This window comes from Panthera leo, chromosome D4 (genome assembly GCF_018350215.1).
Source record: "Panthera leo isolate Ple1 chromosome D4, P.leo_Ple1_pat1.1, whole genome shotgun sequence".
NCBI lineage: Eukaryota > Metazoa > Chordata > Mammalia > Carnivora > Felidae > Panthera > Panthera leo.
Window position 1 is genome coordinate 56,533,561 of NC_056691.1, and position 20,374 is coordinate 56,553,934.

Consider the following 20,374-nt stretch of genomic DNA (forward strand, 5'->3'; position numbering starts at 1 on the left):
GAGAAGCTTATGTGATTCAGTGTTTCAGATGAAGGTCTCTCGTTGTCTCTGTATGAGCTGCAGAATCTGGGCCTAGAGGTGCCAACGTCATGGGAAGTATATACTTTCATGCTCTATTCCCTATAACCTGATGGCTCAGTTCTCTCCGTAAGACAACAATCTGGTGTGGTGCCTGGATGGCTCAGTCAGCTAAGCATCTGACTCTAGATCTTGGCTCAGGTCATGATCTTATGGTTTGTGAGTTCAAGCCCCATGTCAGACTCTGTGCTGTCAGCACAGAACCTGCTTAGGATTCTCTCTCTCTGCCTCTCTCCCGCTTGAGTGCACGTATGTGTATGCTCTCTCTCAAAATAAATAAATAAACTTAAAAAAAGACAAAAATCGGGGCGCCTGGGTGGCGCAGTCAGTTGGGTGTCTGACTTCGACTCAGGCCATGATCTCATGGTTCACAAGTTCGAGCCCCACGTCAGGCTCTGTGCTGACAGCTCAGAGCCTGGAGCTGCTTCAGATTCTGTGTCTCCCTCTCTGTCCCTCCCCCACTCACTCTCTCTCTCTGTCTCAAAAATAAAATAAACATGAAAAAATTAAAAAAAAAAAGACAAAAATCTGGCATCTATCCTTAGATAATGAATCTTTATGTATACTGCATGCCCTATAAGAGAGATAGTGATTAGGTCAGAATAACTCCATAAACTACATCACCTGTACTGGGAGGATAACTAAAAAACACACAAGAGGATAGGACATCCATTATCTTGTTAAGTGTTAGAAAGTGAGGATTTTGATGTTACAGGCAATTGATGGTCAGTATTAAGAGGTTCAAGAAGAGGATCATGTTTGATGTGTCAAGGAAAGGATATAGCTGTTGTCTTTTTTTTTAAACTTATTTTGCAGAGAGAGTGCACAAGAGGGGGAAGGGGCAGAGGGGTGGAGGGAGGGAGAGAGAGAGAGAGAAGGAGAGAGAGAGAGAAAGAGAGAGACAGAGAAAGAGAGAGAAAATCTTAAGCAGGCTCCATGCTCAGCACAGAGCCCCATGTAGGGCTCAATCCCACAACTCTGGGAATATGACCCAAGCCCAAATCAAGATTCCAATACTGAACCAATTGAGCCACCCAGGTGCCCCTAGATACTATCTTTTAAAATAACTTTCTGAGAGTTAAAGAAAGATTCCTCCAAGTCTATGGTCAAGCTTGGGATGGGTGGGAAAAGACTGTAAATACTGCCTTCCAGGAGGCACATAATTGAGGCTCACTTCTGGAGCTTGATTTTCTAGAACAGCCTCTACAGATCTTATAGCATCCTGCCTATTCATGGAGATGGATCATTGGTAAAACTTTTGATTAAAGGCTACAAACTTGTAGTTTTTTTGGTTGAATGTTAACTTTATGGCCCCTGTCAACAATGTGAAATGCCTCCAACATTCTAGGACTTCTGAATTTCCTTAAGTTCTTGCCCTGATGAGAATGGTCCCACACCCACAAAATTGTTGGGCTCAAAATCTCTGAAAGTGCTATTTGGTCCTTCCTCCAGCACCCAGTCCACCACTAAACAGATGTAATGAGCATTCAATCTGTGTTCATCCCTAAGTTGGGCAAGTGTCAAAGGCACAAAGACATTTGAGTTGTGTTATCTGCCTGCTCTCAAGACACTTAAAAACTGAGTTACAAAGATAAGACTACTTCACATGAATAAAAAATCAATCTTACTAGGAGTTGGGGAAGTGGAGATTAAGGAGTTATTATTCAGTGTGTACAGAGTTTTTCTTTAGGATGATGAAAAAGTTCTGAAAAAGGATAGTGGTGATGACAGCACACAACATTATAAATGTACTCAGTGACACTGAACTATACACTTAAAAATAGTTAAAAAAATAAACTGTATGTTAAGTATATACACCACAGTTTAAGATACAAAAGGCAAAAAAAAAAAAAAAAACCCTGCACCAATCATTAGTATGAGGGATTTTTATTAGCTACAAGGGAAAAATACTCCAAAAATGATTTGACAGAAATAAAGAATAGTGAATGTTTTTCTTAAGTGTCCTTTTAATAGAACAAAATTAAAACAAATACATCCTTACATTTAAGATAATTTAAGAATAGTCTCACCCTGATGATGGGATAAATTTCAGTCATTTTAACATCTCTCCTGAACTTGCAAATTCCATAACACAAAAATGAGAAGACTTTTTCAACCACAGAGCACTGAATGACAAGTGAACAAAAATCAGCTTACATAAGCTTAAAAATTTTTTAGTGTTTATTTTTGAGAGAGAGAGAGAGAGAGAGAGAGAGAGAGAGAGGGAGAGAACGAGCAGGGAAGGGGCAGGGAGAGAGACAGACACAGGATCTAAAGCAGGCTCCAGGCTCTGAGCTATTAGCACAGAGCCCGATGTGGGGCTCAAACTCACTGACCGTAAGATCATGACCCAAGCTGAAGTCAGATGCTTAACCGACTGAGCCACCCAGGTGCCCCTGCATAAGCTTTTTAGTAGCAGGTTGATATACCTACAATGTAGCTTGAATATTTTATTTTTATTATTTTTACCCAACCTGCTCCTGCTCCCTGCAGCTGTGGCTGCCCTCTATGCTACTGCAAAAGTTCTGTCCTCCATTAACCTGACTTAACATGGCCCTGTATGGTGTTTGGTGTCCTCTTCTCCTGGGCTGTGATTATATGTGATTAATAAACTGCTGTCAGTCTCATAGGTCCAGTGTCAAGTGCTGTGAGTTCAGCCATCCTCAGACCTCCAGGACACTCACCCTCACCAATGGGATGAAAAGGAGGTGAACAAATATTGTATCTCCTATCAAACCAGCCCCTGCTTTCTACAGCTGCTGCAGCCTTTTTACTGCTGAAACAGTTCTCAGTCTCCCATTAGCCTAACCTCTCACTCAAGGCAAAACCATCAAATTCTGCAAACTTTGCACCTGCTCCAACCAGTGCACTATTCACCATACAGATAGCCCACAGCCACTGCCATCCCACTAAGCCATTAAAACCATCTGCTGCAAACTCCTCTGCGGCAACTCACCCACCCTTGCTCCTCTGTCTCAGAGCTCAGGAGTTAGAGCCAAAGACAATCTTATGTGTTTTTTCAGGGTAGGCCTTTAGTACAGGTTTATTTACTGATTTGATACTCAGTGATGAAGGGTTCTTGAGTGGTTAGGACAGTGGGACCAGTGTTTTCCCAAAGGCACATTCATGTAATGACCACATCAATGATGTGGGCATGGATCTTCACATTTGCTCTTTCTGCTTTATGTTTAGAGTGAACAGCAAACAAGGGAGAGGAGGTACCTGAAAACACTCTACGGACTCTGGAGGGCTACACAACTATAGATTCATATTCATTTGTTTCTAGAAAACTTGCTAAAGCCAGACTCTGCTTCCGTGATTGTGCTACATTGGTACAATTATTGTAATAGTAGAATTTCTTCAGGAAACTGTTAATTTATTGACTCAAATGTACCATGGGTCATATTACAACTCCATACAGAAAAATCCTGAGAGACATGCCACTGATGTGAGTTTGTCCCTCCACACAAACCTTACAAAGGAGTTTTGCTGTGTCTCATCAGGAAATATTGTTGAACACCTTAGATATGCCAAGGTACTGGGAACAGAGAATCACAGTTGTGATATTCAGCAGCAACATTTTTATATATGAGCGTTTTTATTAATGTCCAAGAGTTAAGATTTGCAGGGCGCTGGACAGGAAGCCCTAGAGAAGTGTCAGGCAGCAAGACCACCAGTGCTCATGCAGCAGATTACAGTATGCAGTGAGTGTAGCAAGCAGCCAGAGACACTAGAGGGCAGCACCTGCACACTCAATTCTCCTAGTCCAGGGACCTCTTAGTGACAGAAACTTTAAAACGTCATCTGTTCCACTGGCTCTCAATCCTGGCCTTACATCAGAATTACTGGGAAGCCTGTAAAATATATAGATTTCCTGGCCTCATCCCAGATTTAATGAATCAGAATATTTAGAGGCAGGGCCCAGCAATCTACATATTAATATCAAAAATAATCCTCAAGCAATAAAGCACTAAGGTCTGGATGTATATTTGGGGGATACTAGCAACAGCACCGGCCACCCAGTTATCCTGAGATATAATTAACATGTAACATTGTATTAGTTTAAGGTGTACGTCATAATAATTTATGTATATATTGAGAAACTATTACCACAATAAGTTTAACATCCATCTCCTCACATAGTTACATTTTTTTTCTTATGATGAGAACTTTGAAATTAAATCTACTCTCTCAGCAGCTTTCAAATATACAATATAGTATTGTTAGCTATAGTCACCATGCTATATATTAGACCCCCAGAACTTATTAATTTTTTTTTAAATTTTTTTTAATTTATTTTTGAGACAGAGAGAGACAGAGCATGAATGGGGGAGGGTCAGAGATAGAGGGAGACACAGAATCGGAAGCAGGCTCCAGGCTCTGAGCCATCAGCCCAGAGCCCGACGCGGGGCTCGAACTCACAGACCGTGAGATCGTGACCTGAGCTGAAGTCGGACACTCAACCGACTGAGCCACCCAGGCGCCCCCAGAACTTATTAATCTTATAACTGGAAGTTTGTACCTTTTAACCACCTTCTTTCTTTTCCTCTACTCTCCACCACCTGCCACTGACTGATAATCACCAAACTGTTCTCAGGTTCAAGAGTTTATTAGGTTACACATGTAAGTGAGATAATATAATATTTGTCTTTCATTATTTATTTTTGCTTAGCATAATGCCTTCGATATTCATTCATGCTGTTGCAAAAGGCAAGATTTTTCCTTCTTTTCTATGCCTCAATAATATACCCCATATATGTATATAATCACATCTTCTTTTTCCATTCACCTATTGATGAGCACTTAGGTTGTTTCCATGTCTTGGCTACTGGGATTCTCTCTCTCTCTCTCCCTCTCTCTCTGCCTCTCACTCACTTGTACCCTCTAAATAAATAAATAAATAAATGAAATTTAACATGTTAATTGACAACTAAACAAATTCTGTGACACAAATCATCAAACCCTACTCAACAAGAAACAGATAACCCAAATAACCACACATCCATCTATTTAAAGAGGATTTTTAGTTAAAATCTTATCGTAAAAAAAAAATCACTATGAAGGAAACGCCAAGACCATATTTCCTCACTGGTGAACTCTACCAAAGATTTAAGAAAGATATAGTACCAATTATACACAAATTCTTCCAGAAATTTGAAGACAAGGGAATACTTCTCTATTAATTGAGACCAGCATTGCCTTGATACCAAATCTAAACAGAGACATTACAAGAATAGAAAATTAAAGACCAATATTCTTCATGAACACATACACAAAAAATTTTAAGAATATTTTACCATTTGAATCCAACAATATATAAAATATATAATACATAATGACCAAGATACTTTATCCTAGGAATGCAAGGTTGGTTTAGCAGTCAAAAATTGATCACTGAAATCCAACAAGTTAAAAAAACTAAAAAATAAAACCATATGATTATCCCAATAGATGCAGAAAAAGTATTGGACAAAAAATCCAACATCCATTCTTCATAAAAAGTGTTAGTAATCTTGAAACAGAAAGGACCTTTCACAGTCTAATAAAGAACATCTACAAAAAACTCACTAATGGGGAAAGACAATACTTTCTGCTTTAAGATCAGGGACATCCACTCTCAACCATTCTTTTCAACATTGCACTAGATGTATTGGCCAGTTTAATTAGGCAAGAAAAGAAATAAAAGCATCCATATTGAAAAAGAAGAAGTAAAACTGCCTTAATATGCAAATAGCATGATTGTTTATGCAGAAAGTGTTATAGAATCTATTAAAAAGCTATTAGAACTAGTAAGTGAATTTAGCAAGGCTGATACAAGATCAATGTACCAAAACCAGTTGGATTTTTATGTGCTTGCAACAGTCAGAAATTAAAGTTTTTTAAAATACAATTTACAATATTACCAAAAATATGACAAATTTAGGAATAAATCTACCAGAAGATGTGAGAGACTTACACTATAAAAGTATAAATGTGAAAACTATAAATACTTCTAAGGAAATTTATAGACCCCATATATGGAGAGGTATGCTTTGTTCATGGGAAGGAAGACTTAGTATTGTTAAGATGTCATTAGGGGCACCTGGGTGGCTCAGTTGGTTAAGGTCCGACTTTGGCTCAGGTCATGATCTCATAGTTCGTGAGTTCGAGCCCCGCATCAGGCTCTGTGCTGACAGCTCAGAGCCTGGAGCCTGCTTTGGATTCTGTGTCTCCCTCTCTCACTCTATGTCTCCCACACTCATGCTCTGTCTCTCAAGAATGAATAAACGTCAAAAAAAAAAAAAAAAAAAGGATGTCATTTCTCTCAAATTGATCTACAGAGTCAGTGCAATCCTGGAAGGCTCTTTTGCAGAAACTGGTAATAGAATTCTAAAATTTGTATGGTAGTACAAAGGCCCTTGGATAGCAAAATTTGAAGGAAAAAAAAGAATAAAGTTTAGGGTGTGATTGTTAATTTTATGTGTCAACTTAATTGGGACATGGGATGCCCAGATATTTGCCTAAGTGTTACTCTGGGTATATCTGTGAGAGTATTTCTGAATGAGATTAACATCTGAATAGGTAGACTGAGTAAAGCAGATTGCCCTCTCTGATGCAGGTGGGCCTCACCCAATCCGTTGGAGGCCTGAAAAGAACAAAATGTATGGTAAGGAGAATATGCTCTCTTCCGGTTTTTGAATTGGGATATCAGTCTTCTACACTCAGACTAGAAATACATTACTGGCTCTCATGGGTCTCTAGCTTGTAGATGGCTGGTTGTGTGACTTCTTCATTATCACATTATCACATCAATTTCTTACAACAAATCTCACATGTATACTCTATTGGTTCTTTCTGTCTGGATAACTCTAATACAAAGGACTATTACTCCCTGATTTGATAAATATAAAACTATCATAATCAACAGTGTGATATTGGCATAAATATTGATAAATATATCAGTGGAACAGAAGAAAGAGTCCTTAGACTCACACATATATGAACATACGATTTTTCACAATGATGCATGATTTATTTCATTCCATTCTTCTCACAATATATGTACAAATACAGATTTAAAATGGATCAGAAACACAACAATGTGAATGTGCTTAATGCCATTGATCTGTACACTTAAAAATGGTTCAAATGGTAAATTTTATGTTATGTACCTTTTACAATAAAAAAAAACGACAGGCATTTGATTGTGGGGCAAAAGTCTTTATGCAAGTATATAAGATTTGCAGCTCTTCTTGTGCTAAGACTTGGGCAGTATAGCAAAACATGACAGTATTTACAGCTTACTTTTTGATATTATCTTTGTAAGTTTTTTAGAGAGAGTCTACATAATTTTTCCATAGGAAATATGGATATATCCTTTTAAAAAATCAGGATTAATATATGAATAAAGAGGTCATGGGCACCTGGGTGGCTCAGTCAGTTAAGCATCTGACTCTTGATTTTGGCTCAGGTCATGATCCCACCGTTCACAAGTTTGAGTCCTGCTATCAGGCTCTGTCCTGACAGTGCTTGCTCTCTCTTCCTCTCTCAAAATAATAAATAAACTTAAAAAAAAGAGGTCTTTACACATGTCATTTAAAATTGAAGTGTTTTAACTAACCAGAATTAAAATAAAAACTTAAAAAAATAAAATTGAAATGTTTAGTTTTAACTGTGGAATTATTCATGGAATGCCATTTGCATTTGCTGAGATTTTGTATTATTAGTAGAGTAGATAAATTGTCAGTGTAAACAAATTCAACTGGATGTAGTCCTTTTTTTTTTTGAAAATTCATTTTTATTGTTTTAAATTTACATCCAAGTTAGTTAGCATGTAGTGCAATGATGATGTAAGTAGAATCCAGTGATTCATCCCCTACATATAACACCCAGTGCTCATCCCAACAGGTGTCTTCCTGAATGCCCCTTGCCCAATTAGCCCATCCCCCCAACCATGACCCCTCCAGTAACCCTCAGTTTGTTCTCTATATTTAATTTTAAATTAAAAAAAAATTTTTTTTAACGTTTATTTATTTTTGAGACAGAGAGAGACAGAGCATGAACAGGGGAGGGGCAGAGAGAGAAGGAGACACAGAATCTGAAACAGGCTCCAGGCTCTGAGCTGTCAGCACAGAGCCTGACGCGGGGCTCGAACTCACGGACCGTGAGATCATGACCTGAGCCGAAGTCGGACGCTTAACCGACCAAGCCACCCAGGCGCCCCTGTTCTCTATATTTAAGAGTCTCTTATGTTTTGTCTCCCTCCATGTTTTTATATTATTTTTGCTTCCCTTCCCTTATGTTCATCTGTTTTGTATCTTAAAGTCCTCATATGAGTGAAGTCATATGATATTTGTCTTTCTCTAATTTCGCTTAGCATAATACACTCTAGTTCCATCCGTGTTGTTGCAAATGCAAGATTTCATTCTCCTTGATTGCTGAGTAATACTCCAGTGTGTGTGTGTGTGTGTGTGTGTGTGTGTGTGTGTGTGTGTATACACCACATCTTCTTTATCCATTCATCTGTTGATGGACATTTGGGCTTTTTCCATACTTTGGCTATTGTTGATAGCACTGCTATGAACATTTGGATGTGGCATGTGCCCCTTCAAAACAGCACACCTGTATCCTTTGGATAAATACCTAGTAGTGCAATTGCTAGGTCGTAGGGTGTTCTATTTTTAGTTTTCTTGAGGAACCTCCATACTTTTTTCCAGAGTGGCTGCACCAGTTTGCACTCCTACCAGCAGTGCAAAAGGGTCCTCTTTCTCTGCATCCTCGCCAACATCTGCTGTTGCCCGAGTTTTTAATGTTAGCCATTCTGACAGGTGTGAGGTGGTATCTCAGTGTGGTTTTGATTTGTATTTCCCAGATGATAAGTGATGTTGACCATTTTTTGATGTGTCTGTTAGCCATATGGATGTCTGCTTTGGAAAAGTGTCTATTCATGTATTTTGCCCATTTCTTTACTGGATTATTTGTTTTTTGGGTGTTGAGTTTGATAAACTCTTTATGCATTTTGGATACTAACCCTTTATCTGATATGTCATTTGCAAATATCTTCTCCCATTCCATCGGCTGCCTTTTAGTTTTTCTGATTGTTTCCTTTGCAGTGCAGAACCTTTTTATCTTGATGAGATTCCAATAATTCATTTTTGCTTTTGTTTCCCTTGCCTTGAGAGACATGTTGAATAAGGAGCTGCTATGGCCAAGGTCAAAGAGGTTTTTGCCTGCTTTCTTCTCTAGGATTTTGATGGCTTCCTGTCTTAACATTTAGGTCTTTCTGGATGTAGCCCTTCTAATGAATGGTTTCTTCAAAAATAAAAAGTTGGGGTACCTGGATGGTTCAGTTGGGTAAGCATCTGACTCTTGCTTTCAGCTCAGGTCATGATCTTATGGTTCGTGAGTTTGAGCTCTGAGTCAGGCATGCTGACAGTGCAGAGCCTGCTTGGGATTCTCTCTCCCTCTCTCTGCCCCTCCTCTGCTCATACTCTTTCTCTCAAAAGTAAATAAATAAACTTAAAAAAATAAAAATAAAAAGGATCAAAGAACTAAAATAAAACCTAAAGCTATAAAACTTCTAGAAGAAAACACAGGAGAAAATCCTTGTGACCTTGGGTTAGGCAAAGATTTCTCAGATATTACACCAAAAGTACAACTCATAAAAGAACAAATTAATAAACTGGGTTTTATCAAAACTTAAAACTTCAAAATCAACATGGTGAAAACTCTAATGAATTAATGGATCTAATCATTAATCAAAAACATTACTGACACCATGAACAGATAACCAGGTATTATGTATTTTCTAAAGGAAGTATACAACACCACTTATGAAGTATTCCTGTCAAAAAGAATTGAACTTAAATCTGATAAAACCCTGAATCTAACTACCAATTAATAGGAAATACAGAAGACATAGAAACATTCTAAACCATAGGTATGCAATTACTGAAATCAAGAATACAGGTAATTGATCTAGCTTCTTCAACCAGAAAAATTATATAGAAAAAAAAGTGACAGCAATAGAGCAGAACCTCTGTTTTAAAAGACACAGAAATTCAAGAGACTTTAATCCAGCACTGATTGGATATTTGATGATATTAAGAAACTATTGTGAACTTTCTAGATTTGATAATGGTAGTACACTCATTTTTAAGTCTGTATATTTTTACATACTGAAATATACTGATATAACTCTGATTCTGAGAGTTACTTTGAAACAGTGGAGTTGAGGGGCACCTGGGTGGCTCAGTTGGTTGAGCATCTACTGATTTTGGCTCAGCTCATGATCCCTGGGGGAAGGGATGGAGCTCCTGTTGGGCTCACTGCTAGGCATGAAGTCTTGGGTTGCTTTCTTCCTCCCTCTGCCACTCTCCCCTGCTTGCGCTCTCTCTCTCTCTCTCTCTCTCTCTAAAATAAGTGGAGTTGGAATAGTGTGGTGGTATAGAAGAAACAACTTATGTTCCCTATAAATGTCAAATATTGAAGTTGGGTGACAGGTATATGAAGGTATGTTATTCTCTTAACAATTGTAATATATTTGAAATTTGCCTTACTAAAAAGATAATTAAAAATAGAATCTTCCAAAGTAAAATGCTTTTAAATACCTTACTAACAACTAAAAACTGTCAGAAGACAGGAGATAAATAAGTAAATAAATACGTAAAAATGCTTTTGAATTAATATACATATAAAGCTTTTTATAATCAAAATGATTAAATTTTATTCATATGAATAAATGATTCATTTAATAAATAAATGAATATGATGTGATCATATTCATATAAATATATGAATAAATATATATCATATATATCATATAAATAAATGAATATGATGTGATCATATTCATAATCACATCAAGTAACATGTTACTATGATTACAAAAATGAATTTTTATTCTTATATAAAATATGTTATTCTATTAAATATTACTGTTATTATTAATATTACCCATTACCCATCCAATGGAAGAAAATAATACATTTCCCTCTGCCTTAAATAACATATCTAGAAGAAACTTTTATAAAAATGAAACTTGTCTTGATTTCAAAAATGTTTTAAAAAGATATACCTTTTTTTCCCATTTAAAGAAATGCTTCTAAATGTGCTGAAAATTTAATTCCTATATACGACAGATTTCAGTTAAAAATGAAAGAGCTCTTGTGGGGAGGGGGGAGTGAAATGGGGTGATAACAAAAGTCCCATAAAATTTAAAGCAATTCTATGTGGATGATATTGTGAAAAATCTGCCTACAATAGGTAAGTTTGGTCAGCTCTAGCAATGACCTAACATAGACAGTAAACTATAAATGAAGGTTAAGAATGCAGGAACACAAGGAAGAAAGGGGACCCTTTCTAAGACTGTCCCATTCACACTCCTGGCTTGATTACAGGCTTCTCACTCTGACCAGAATGTACCTTTCAATGTAAATAAACCTATAAGAAGAGAATGCCCTGGCCAGCAAGTGGGAATATGACAGGTCTCATGGGATTATATTTCCCAGTGTAAATTAGTATATTAGTATTACAATTTATGCCTCATTCTTTTTTTTTAATTTAAATTTTAGTTAACATACAGTGGAATATTGATTTCAAGAGTAGAATTCAGTGATTCATCACTTACATCCAACACCCAGTGCTCATCACAACAAGTGCCCTCCTTAATACCCATCACCCATCTAGCCCATCTCCCACCCATCTCCCTCCATTCTTTTTAAAGAGATTCAATTTTTAAGTAATCTCTACACCCAACATGGGGCTCAAACTTAGAAACCTGAAATCAAGAGTTACACGCTCCACTGACTGACCCAGCCCCATGCCCCACATTCTTTTCAGTTTGATTACCGTCTGTCCATCCTGAAGAAACCAACTGTCTCACAGAGTTTGACAAGATGGGAGTTTTTTAAATTGTAAATCTGAGGAACGCTGACTTTTACTCCTCCCTTTTCTGATCCTCTTAGTCAGTAGTCTCCATCCTCCTAACCAGCTGCAGAGGCAGGGAGAACAATCCTAAACATCAGGCTCCTGCAATGACCACAGTCCCCAGCTTCATCACAGAGGAAAGTGAGTGCCACTGTTTCTCAGTCTAATCTCCCTTCCTCATGTGTGCCTTAGTTTTCTCCCATTAGTATAAAGTAGTATCTATTAAAGGCTATTTAATGAATAACACGTGGGGGGGGGTAATAAATGTTATCCTGAACACTTAAAAGTTGTATGTTTTCAGCTTGATAGGAAATAATAGACAGTTATACAAAAATACTCAAATTATCTCAGAGTGTGCCTGGCATAGACAAATGGCTATATAAGTCTCCTATAAAGAGGAGAGAGATTATTTTTGGCTGGAGTGATCTGAGAAACCTTCATGCAGCAAATGGCATTTAAGCTGGTGCTTGAAACAGAGAGAAAATTATAATGTGTGGGATCAGAAGAGAAAGTGATTTAAATGCCAGGAGTCGGTATGCACATAGAGTTTGCTGGTGTTTCTGTGTAATGATATGTGGGGATAACAGAAGGATTCTTGAAATAATTATTTCATTCTGGGTACATTTTATTTTGTATATATTTGATCTCAATGCGGTGAGGTTTAGACTTCATTTTGTCTTCATGTGGAAACTGAGGTTGTGGATATCTCCTTGTGGGTGTATTTTTCTGTATCATGTGGACATAAATTATGAAGGTGGGTCTCCTGAATCTGACCATATGTGTTTCTAGGTGTAAACGTCTGTGTGGGTGCATTTCTCTATAGATATTTTGATCTCTTTAGGTGTGTGCACATGCAGTCCTAAGGGGACAGGAAGGAATGACAGAGCAAGGATTAGAAGGGCGGCAAAGGTGGGGGGCTGCGGGGGGAGAAAGTAAGATGTTGAGGGGAACCTGTCTGAAACCCAAATATGAAACTATTACACATTATTAGTATTTTAAATAGTTGATAATTCATTGTCCCATGGACCTAGAAGTTCTTTTCCTAATAATACATTTATTAGTAAAAGGCTAATGTTTCAAAATGCCATCTTTTATCCATCACTTTCTATCTCTTTTCATTTGTCCTCCCTTTATTTTCTTTCAGTTTTTTCTTTTCTTTTTCATTGTCAAAAATCAAATTTTATTTCTTCCTTTCATTCCTTATCCTTCCAGTTCTATTCCTTTCTTCATTGAAGTTTTCTCTCTCTGTAAGTTTTCCTTTCTCTTCTAATGTATGGAGCTAATACCATAACCCACCCACACCCCAAAATCAAATGTTTTTAAATTGGGAAAGGGAGTACCTCTTGTTGTAAACATATTTTAGGTTAAGTCTTGGACTTTTGTCTTTACTGTCACTGCCATAGTCAATTCATTAACTGATTCATCAAAATTTAATTGGGTGCTTTTGCGTAGGTTAACGGCATTGTTCTAATTACTGGCGAAACAGAAAAAATGCCTGGCATAATCAACAAATTATATAAATTATCATCTTTAACGAAAGTAACCAAATTTTCTCCAGACATAGGAGAAAACTAAAAGAAATGCAAAATTATTTAGCTAGTTTTTTTCATAGGCATTTACTATATATCCTCCTAAGAAAACTGAGGTAGTAAACAATCATCCAGTGCACTTGCTTATTTTTTCATATTTATTAATATATTGCCATTCTAAGAAATGAGAACAAATCAAAATTATGCTTAGTGAGCAGTATTTCTACATGTTTCTTTTTTAAAATTTTTTAAAAAGTTTATTTATTTTGAGAGAGAGAAAGCACACACTCGCACGTGAGCACGGGAGGGGCGGGGATAGGGGAGGGAATCCCAAGCAAGGTCGGAGCTGCCAGCATGGAACCCAAGGCGGGGCTTGATCTCACAAACTGTAAGATGATGACCTGAGCCAAAACCAAGAGTCGGACACTTAACTGACTGACCCACCCAGGTGCCCCTCCACATCTGTTTCTTAGAAATAATCCAGGCATCCAGAGATTGTTTATTAATTAACCTGATCATCTGTTTAATTCTATATTAAAGTTTTAAAGTTAGTTAAGAATCTGGAAATATGGGGCACCCGGGTGTCTCAGTCAGTTGTGTCTGACTCTTGATTTCGGCTCAGGTCATGATCTCATGGTTCGTGAGATCGAGCCCCACAACAGGTTTCTGCTGATAGTGCAGACACTGCTTGGGATTCTCTCTCTTCTCTCTCTGCAGCTCCCTCCACTCTTGTGTGCACTCTCTCTAAATAAATAAACATTTAAAAAAGAATCTGGAAATACAATTTTGGCTAATATGTTATATCCTTATGAGTTCTAGAATTGTAAGAATTTCTTAAACTCCTTTGAAAAGATATCATTACCATTTTATTTAAACTAATACAGTAAAACCTTGGATTGCGAGTAACTTGTTCTGTGAGTGTTCTATGGGCAAACATTTCTAATAAATCTTAACTTGATCAATGAGCATTGTCTTGCAATACGAGTAGTATGTGATGGGTAATGTCATATGATCACAACTGAGCCAATGGTTCTCTCCCTCTCTTGCTGCAGGATTGTGGGTGATCGGCTCCCATGCTTGGATATTCAGTCTCAGGGCACGGTATTTGGCAGAAATCAGTGATTTTTCAGGATGTTGGAAGGTGCCCACAACTGGCACTAGTGTATTTTTTTGTCACTTCAAAGTACCTACAGACAGCCCTTTGCTTTTCCATACAAGAGTAAGCTTAGGAATGCTTTGCTTTATTCTAGGTCAGGCTGCGTGCAGTTATAGACCCTTTCCTTTGCTGCCTTATTGCCAGTTATATTAAATACAGTATATGACAAGAGTTTACTAATATTGTGCTGTAGTCAACATCCATGCAAGTATATACAATGCTCCCCCCTGCAGAAAAAAGGTTGAAAAGAAAGGTGGTAAGAAGGAAATGATTGTGGTTGAAGTTAAGAAGGAAATCATTGAAAAGTACGAATGAAGTATGTGAGTGGCCAGAATTGCAAGATTTTATAAGAAGTCCATGTCTGCATCTCATCTGCAGAGGAGGAAGAAAAAAAGGCATAGGAATTCCTCACTTCAAATGAGATTAGGGAGATGTGTAAGATATGGGAAACAGTGCAAAATTCTGTAGAAAAGCACCATCCTAATAAGGCTGTAGCAATGTGAGCAATGAATCTGTTTAAGGACAACACAATGTCACATTTCTGCAAAATCCTCAAAAAGAGGCAAAAGCAAGTGTCATTGGATAAATTCCTTGTTAAAGTTGCACAAAAAGAAAAAGATTCCATTGAGCCAAGAGACAGCAGTGATTCTGTTAGTGATAGTGAAAGTCATCCTACACAGTAACCCTCCTTTCCCTTGTCTCCCTCACACCAGCCATGAAGGTTTTCAAAGGTTAAGTGCAGGTTAATTGGTTTATTTTACTTTATATATTTTTCGTTATTATTTTGTATTATATTATAGTATTGTAATCACTTTTATATGAATATTTTTTAGTTGTGGAACGAATCATCTGAGTTTCCATTATTTCTTATGGGAAAATTTGCTTTGATATACAAGTGCTTTGGATTACAAGCATATTTCTGGAATGAACTATGCTTACAAACCAAGGTTTTACTGTATATACATACATAATATATGTATCATTGGCATAGAAAATATATTTGAAAAAGTAATGGCTGGACACCTGGGTGGCTCAGTCTTGAGCATCTGACTTCAGCTCAGGTCATGATCTCACAGTTTGTGAGTTCAAGTCCCAGATCGGGACAGCTCAACCCCTGCTTCAGGTGAGCTCAAGCCTCGCTTTGGGTGACACAAGCCCCAATCTGGGTGAGCCCCACTTGTCTCTCTCTCTCTCTCTCCCTCGTTCACTTGTGCCCCCCCTCTCTTTTTCAAAAAAAAGTGGGTGAAAATTGCCCAAATTTAATGAAAGTTATACATTTACACATTCAAAAAGCTCAGTGAAGCCCAAACAGGATACACTAAAAGAAATCCATGCCTAGACCCACCATAATCAAGCTTCTTAAAACCAAAGAACTCTTGAAAACAATATGTTACAGTTCAAATGCCTGGATTTCTTATAAAAAACCATATAGGCCAGCAGACAGTGTAACAACATCTTTAAAGTGTTAAAGAGAATCCACTATCAATCCACAATGTTGTATCTGGCTAAAATGTCCTTTAAAATAAAGATGAACTTCCAGTACTATGTTAAATAACAATAGTGAGACTGTCCATCCCTGTCTTGTTCCTGACCATAAAGGAAAATCTTTCAGTTTTTCTCCATTGAGGATGATACTAGCTATGAGTCTTTTCTCTATGGCCTTTATGATGTTATGTTCCATTTATCCCTACTTTGTTGAGGGTTTTTATCAAGACTGGATGCTGTATTTTTTCAAATGTTTTGTATCTATTGAGAGGACCATGTGGTTCTTATCCTTTCTTTTATTAATGTGGTATACCACGTTTATTGCTTTGTGAATATTGAACCACCCCTTGCAGCCCAGAAATGAATCCCACTTGATTGTGAATATTTTTTTAATATGAAATTTATTGTCAAATTGGTTTCCATACAACACCCAGGGCTCATCCCAAAAGGTGCCCTCCTCAATGCCCATCACCCATCCTACCCTCCCTCCCACCCTCCATCAACCCTCAGTTTGTTCTCAGTTTTTATTTATTTATTTATTTTTAATTTTTTTTAATATATGAAATTTATTGTCAAATTGGTTTCCATACAACACCCAGTGCTCATCCCAAAAGGTGCCCTCCTCAATACCCATCACCCACCCCCCCCCCAACCCCCCATCAACCCTCAGTTTGTTCTCAGTTTTTAACAGTCTCTTATGCTTTGGGTCTCTCCCACTCTAACCTCTTTTTTTTTTTTTTTCCTTCCCCTCCCCCATGGGTTTCTGTTAAGTTTCTCAGGATCCACATAAGAGTGAAACCATATGGTATCTGTCTTTCTCTGTATGGCTTATTTCACTTAGCATCACACTCTCCAGTTCCATCCACGTTGCTACAAAAGGCCATATTTCATTCTTTCTCATTGCCAAGTAGTATTCCATTGTGTATATAAACCACAATTTCTTTATCCATTCATCAGTTGATGGACATTTAGGCTCTTTCCATAATTTGGCTATTGTTGAGAGTGCTGCTATAAACATTGGGGTACAAGTGCCCCTATGCATCAGTACTCCTGTATCCCTTGGGTAAATTCCTAGCAGTGCTATTGCTGGGTCATAGGGTACGTCTATTTTTAATTTTTTGAGGAACCTCAACACTGCTTTCCAGAGCGGCTGCACCAATTTGCATTCCCACCAACAGTGCAAGAGGGTTCCCGTTTCTCCACATCCTCTCCAGCATCTATAGTCTCCTGATTTGTTCATTTTGGCCACTCTGACTGGTGTGAGGTGATATCTGAGTGTGGTTTTGGTTTGTATTTCCCTGATAAGGAGCGAGGTTGAGCCATCTTTTCATGTGCCTGTTGGCCATCCGGATGTCTTCTTTAGAGAAGTGTCTATTCATGTTTTCTGCCCATTTCTTCACTGGGTTATTTGTTTTTCGGGTGTGGAGTTTGGTGAGCTCTTTATAGATTTTGGATACTAGCCCTTTGTCCGATATGTCATTTGCAAATATCTTTTCCCATTCCATTGGTTGCCTTTTAGTTTTGTTGGTTGTTTCCTTTGCTGTGCAGAAGCTTTTTATCTTCATAAGGTCCCAGTAATTCACTTTTGCTTTTAATTCCCTTGCCTTTGGGATGTGTCGAGTAAGAGATTGCTACGGCTGAGGTGAGAGAGGTCTTTTCCTGCTTTCTCCTCTAGGGTTTTGATGGTTTCCTGTCTCACATTCAGGTCCTTTATCCATTTTGAGTTTATTTTTGTGAATGGTGTGAGAAAGTGGTCTAGTTTCAACCTTCTGCATGTTGCTGTCCAGTTCTCCCAGCACCATTTGTTAAAGAGACTGTCTTTTTTCCATTGGATGTTCTTTCCTGCTTTGTCAAAGATGAGTTGGCCATACGTTTGTGGGTCTAGTTCTGGGGTTTCTGTTCTATTCCATTGGTCTATGTGTCTGTTTTTGTGCCAATACCATGCTGTCTTGATGATGACAGCTTTGTAGTAGAGGCTAAAGTCTGGGATTGTGATGCCTCCTGCTTTGGTCTTCTTCTTCAAAATTACTTTGGCTATTCGGGCCCTTTTGTGGTTCCATATGAATTTTAGGATTGCTTATTCTAGTTTCGAGAATGCTGGTGCAATTTTGATTGGGATTGCATTGAATGTGTAGATCGCTTTGGGTAGTATTGACATTTTGACAATATTTATTCTTCCAATCCATGAGCAGGGAATGTCTTTCCATTTCTTTATATCTTCTTCAATTACCTTCATAAGCTTTCTATAGTTTTCAGCATACAGATCTTTTACATCTTTGGTTAGATTTATTCCTAGGTATTTTATGCTTCTTGGTGCAGTTGTGAATGGGATCAGTTTCTTTATTTGTCTTTCTGTTGCTTCATTGTTAGTGTAGAAGAATGCAACTGATTTCTGTACATTGATTTTGTATCCTGTGACTTTGCTGAATTCATGTATCAGTTCTAGCAGACTTTTGGTGGGGTCTATCGGATTTTCCATGTATAATATCATGTCATCTGCAAAAAGCGAAAGCTTGACTTCATCTTTGCCAATTTTGATGCCTTTGATTTCCTTTTGTTGTCTGATTGCTGATGCTAGAACTTCCAGCACTATGTTAAACAACAGCGGTGAGAGTGGGCATCCCTGTCGTGTTCCTGATCTCAGGGAAAAAGCTCTCAGTTTTTCCCCATTGAGGATGATGTTAGCTGTGGGCTTTTCATAAATGGCTTTTATGATCTTTAAGTATGTTCCTTCTATCCCGACTTTCTCAAGGGTTTTTATTAAGAAAGGGTGCTGGATTTTGTCAAAGGCCTTTTCTGCATCGATTGACAGGATCATATGGTTCTTCTTTTTTTTATTAATGTGATGTATCACGTTGATTGATTTGCGAATGTTGAACCAGCGCTGCATCCCAGGAATGAATCCCACTTGATCATGGTGAATAATTCTTTTTATATGCTGTTGAATTCGATTTGCTAGGGTCTTATTCAGAATTTTTGCATCCATATTCATCAGGGATATTGGCCTGTAGTTCTCTTTTTTTTACTGGGTCTCTGTCTGGTTTAGGAATCAAAGTAATACTGGCTTCATAGAATGAGTCTGGAAGTTTTCCTTCCCTTTCTATTTCTTGGAATAGCTTGAGAAGGATAGGTATTATCTCTGCTTTAAACGTCTGGTAGAATTCCCCTGGAAAGCCATCTGGTCCTGGACTCTTATTTGTTGGGAGATTTTTGATAACTGATTCAATTTCTTCGCTGGTTATGGGTCTGTTCAAGCTTTCTATTTCCTCCTGATTGAGTTTTGGAAGAGTGTGGGTGTTTAGGAATTTGTCCATTTCTTCCAGGTTGTCCAATTTGTTGGCATATAATTTTTCATAGTATTCCCTGATAATTGCTTGTATCTCTGAGGGATTGGTTGTAATACTTCCATTTTCATTCATGATTTTATCTATTTGGGTCATCTCCCTTTTCTTTTTGAGAAGCCTGGCTAGAGGTTTGTCAATTTTGTTTATTTTTTCAAAAAACCAACCCTTGGTTTCATTGATCTGCTCTACCATTTTTTTAGATTCTATATTGTTTATTTCTGCTCTGATCTTTATGATTTCTCTTCTTCTGCTGGGTTTAGGCTGCCTTTGCTGTTCTGCTTCTATTTCCTTTAGGTGTGCTGTTAGATTTTGTATTTGGGATTTTTCTTGTTTCTTGAGATAGGCCTGGATTCCAATGTATTTTCCTCTCAGGACTGCCTTCGCTGCGTCCCAAAACATTTGGATTGTTGTATTTTCATTTTTGTTTGTTTCCATATATTTTTTAATTTCTTCTCTAACTGCCTGGTTGACCCACTCATTCGTTAGTAGGGTGTTCTTTAGCCTCCATGCTTTTGGAGGTTTTCCAGACTTTTTCCTGTGGTTGATTTCAAGCTTCATAGCATTGTGGTCTGAAAGTATGCATGGTATAATTTCAATTCTTGTAAACTTATGAAGGGCTGTTTTGTGACCCAGTATGTGATCTATCTTGGAGAATGTTCCATGTGCACTCGAGAAGAAAGTATATTCTGTTGCTTTGGGATGCAGAGTTCTAAATATATCTGTCAAGTCCATCTGATCCAATGTATCATTCAGGGCCCTTGTTTCTTTATTGACCGTGTGTCTAGATGATGTATCCATTTCTCTAAGTGGGGTGTTAAAGTCCCCTGCAATTACCACATTCTTCTCAATAAGGTTGCTTAGGTTTATGAGTAATT

At 37.8% G+C, this 20,374-nt stretch overlaps 1 long non-coding RNA gene across 4 annotated transcripts in view; it reads left to right on the forward strand.

Moving 5' to 3' along the window:
* Positions 1–20,374, forward strand: part of LOC122204641 — a 132,729-nt gene that overhangs the window by 78,623 nt on the left and 33,732 nt on the right. The gene's annotated exons all lie outside the window — the stretch shown is intronic.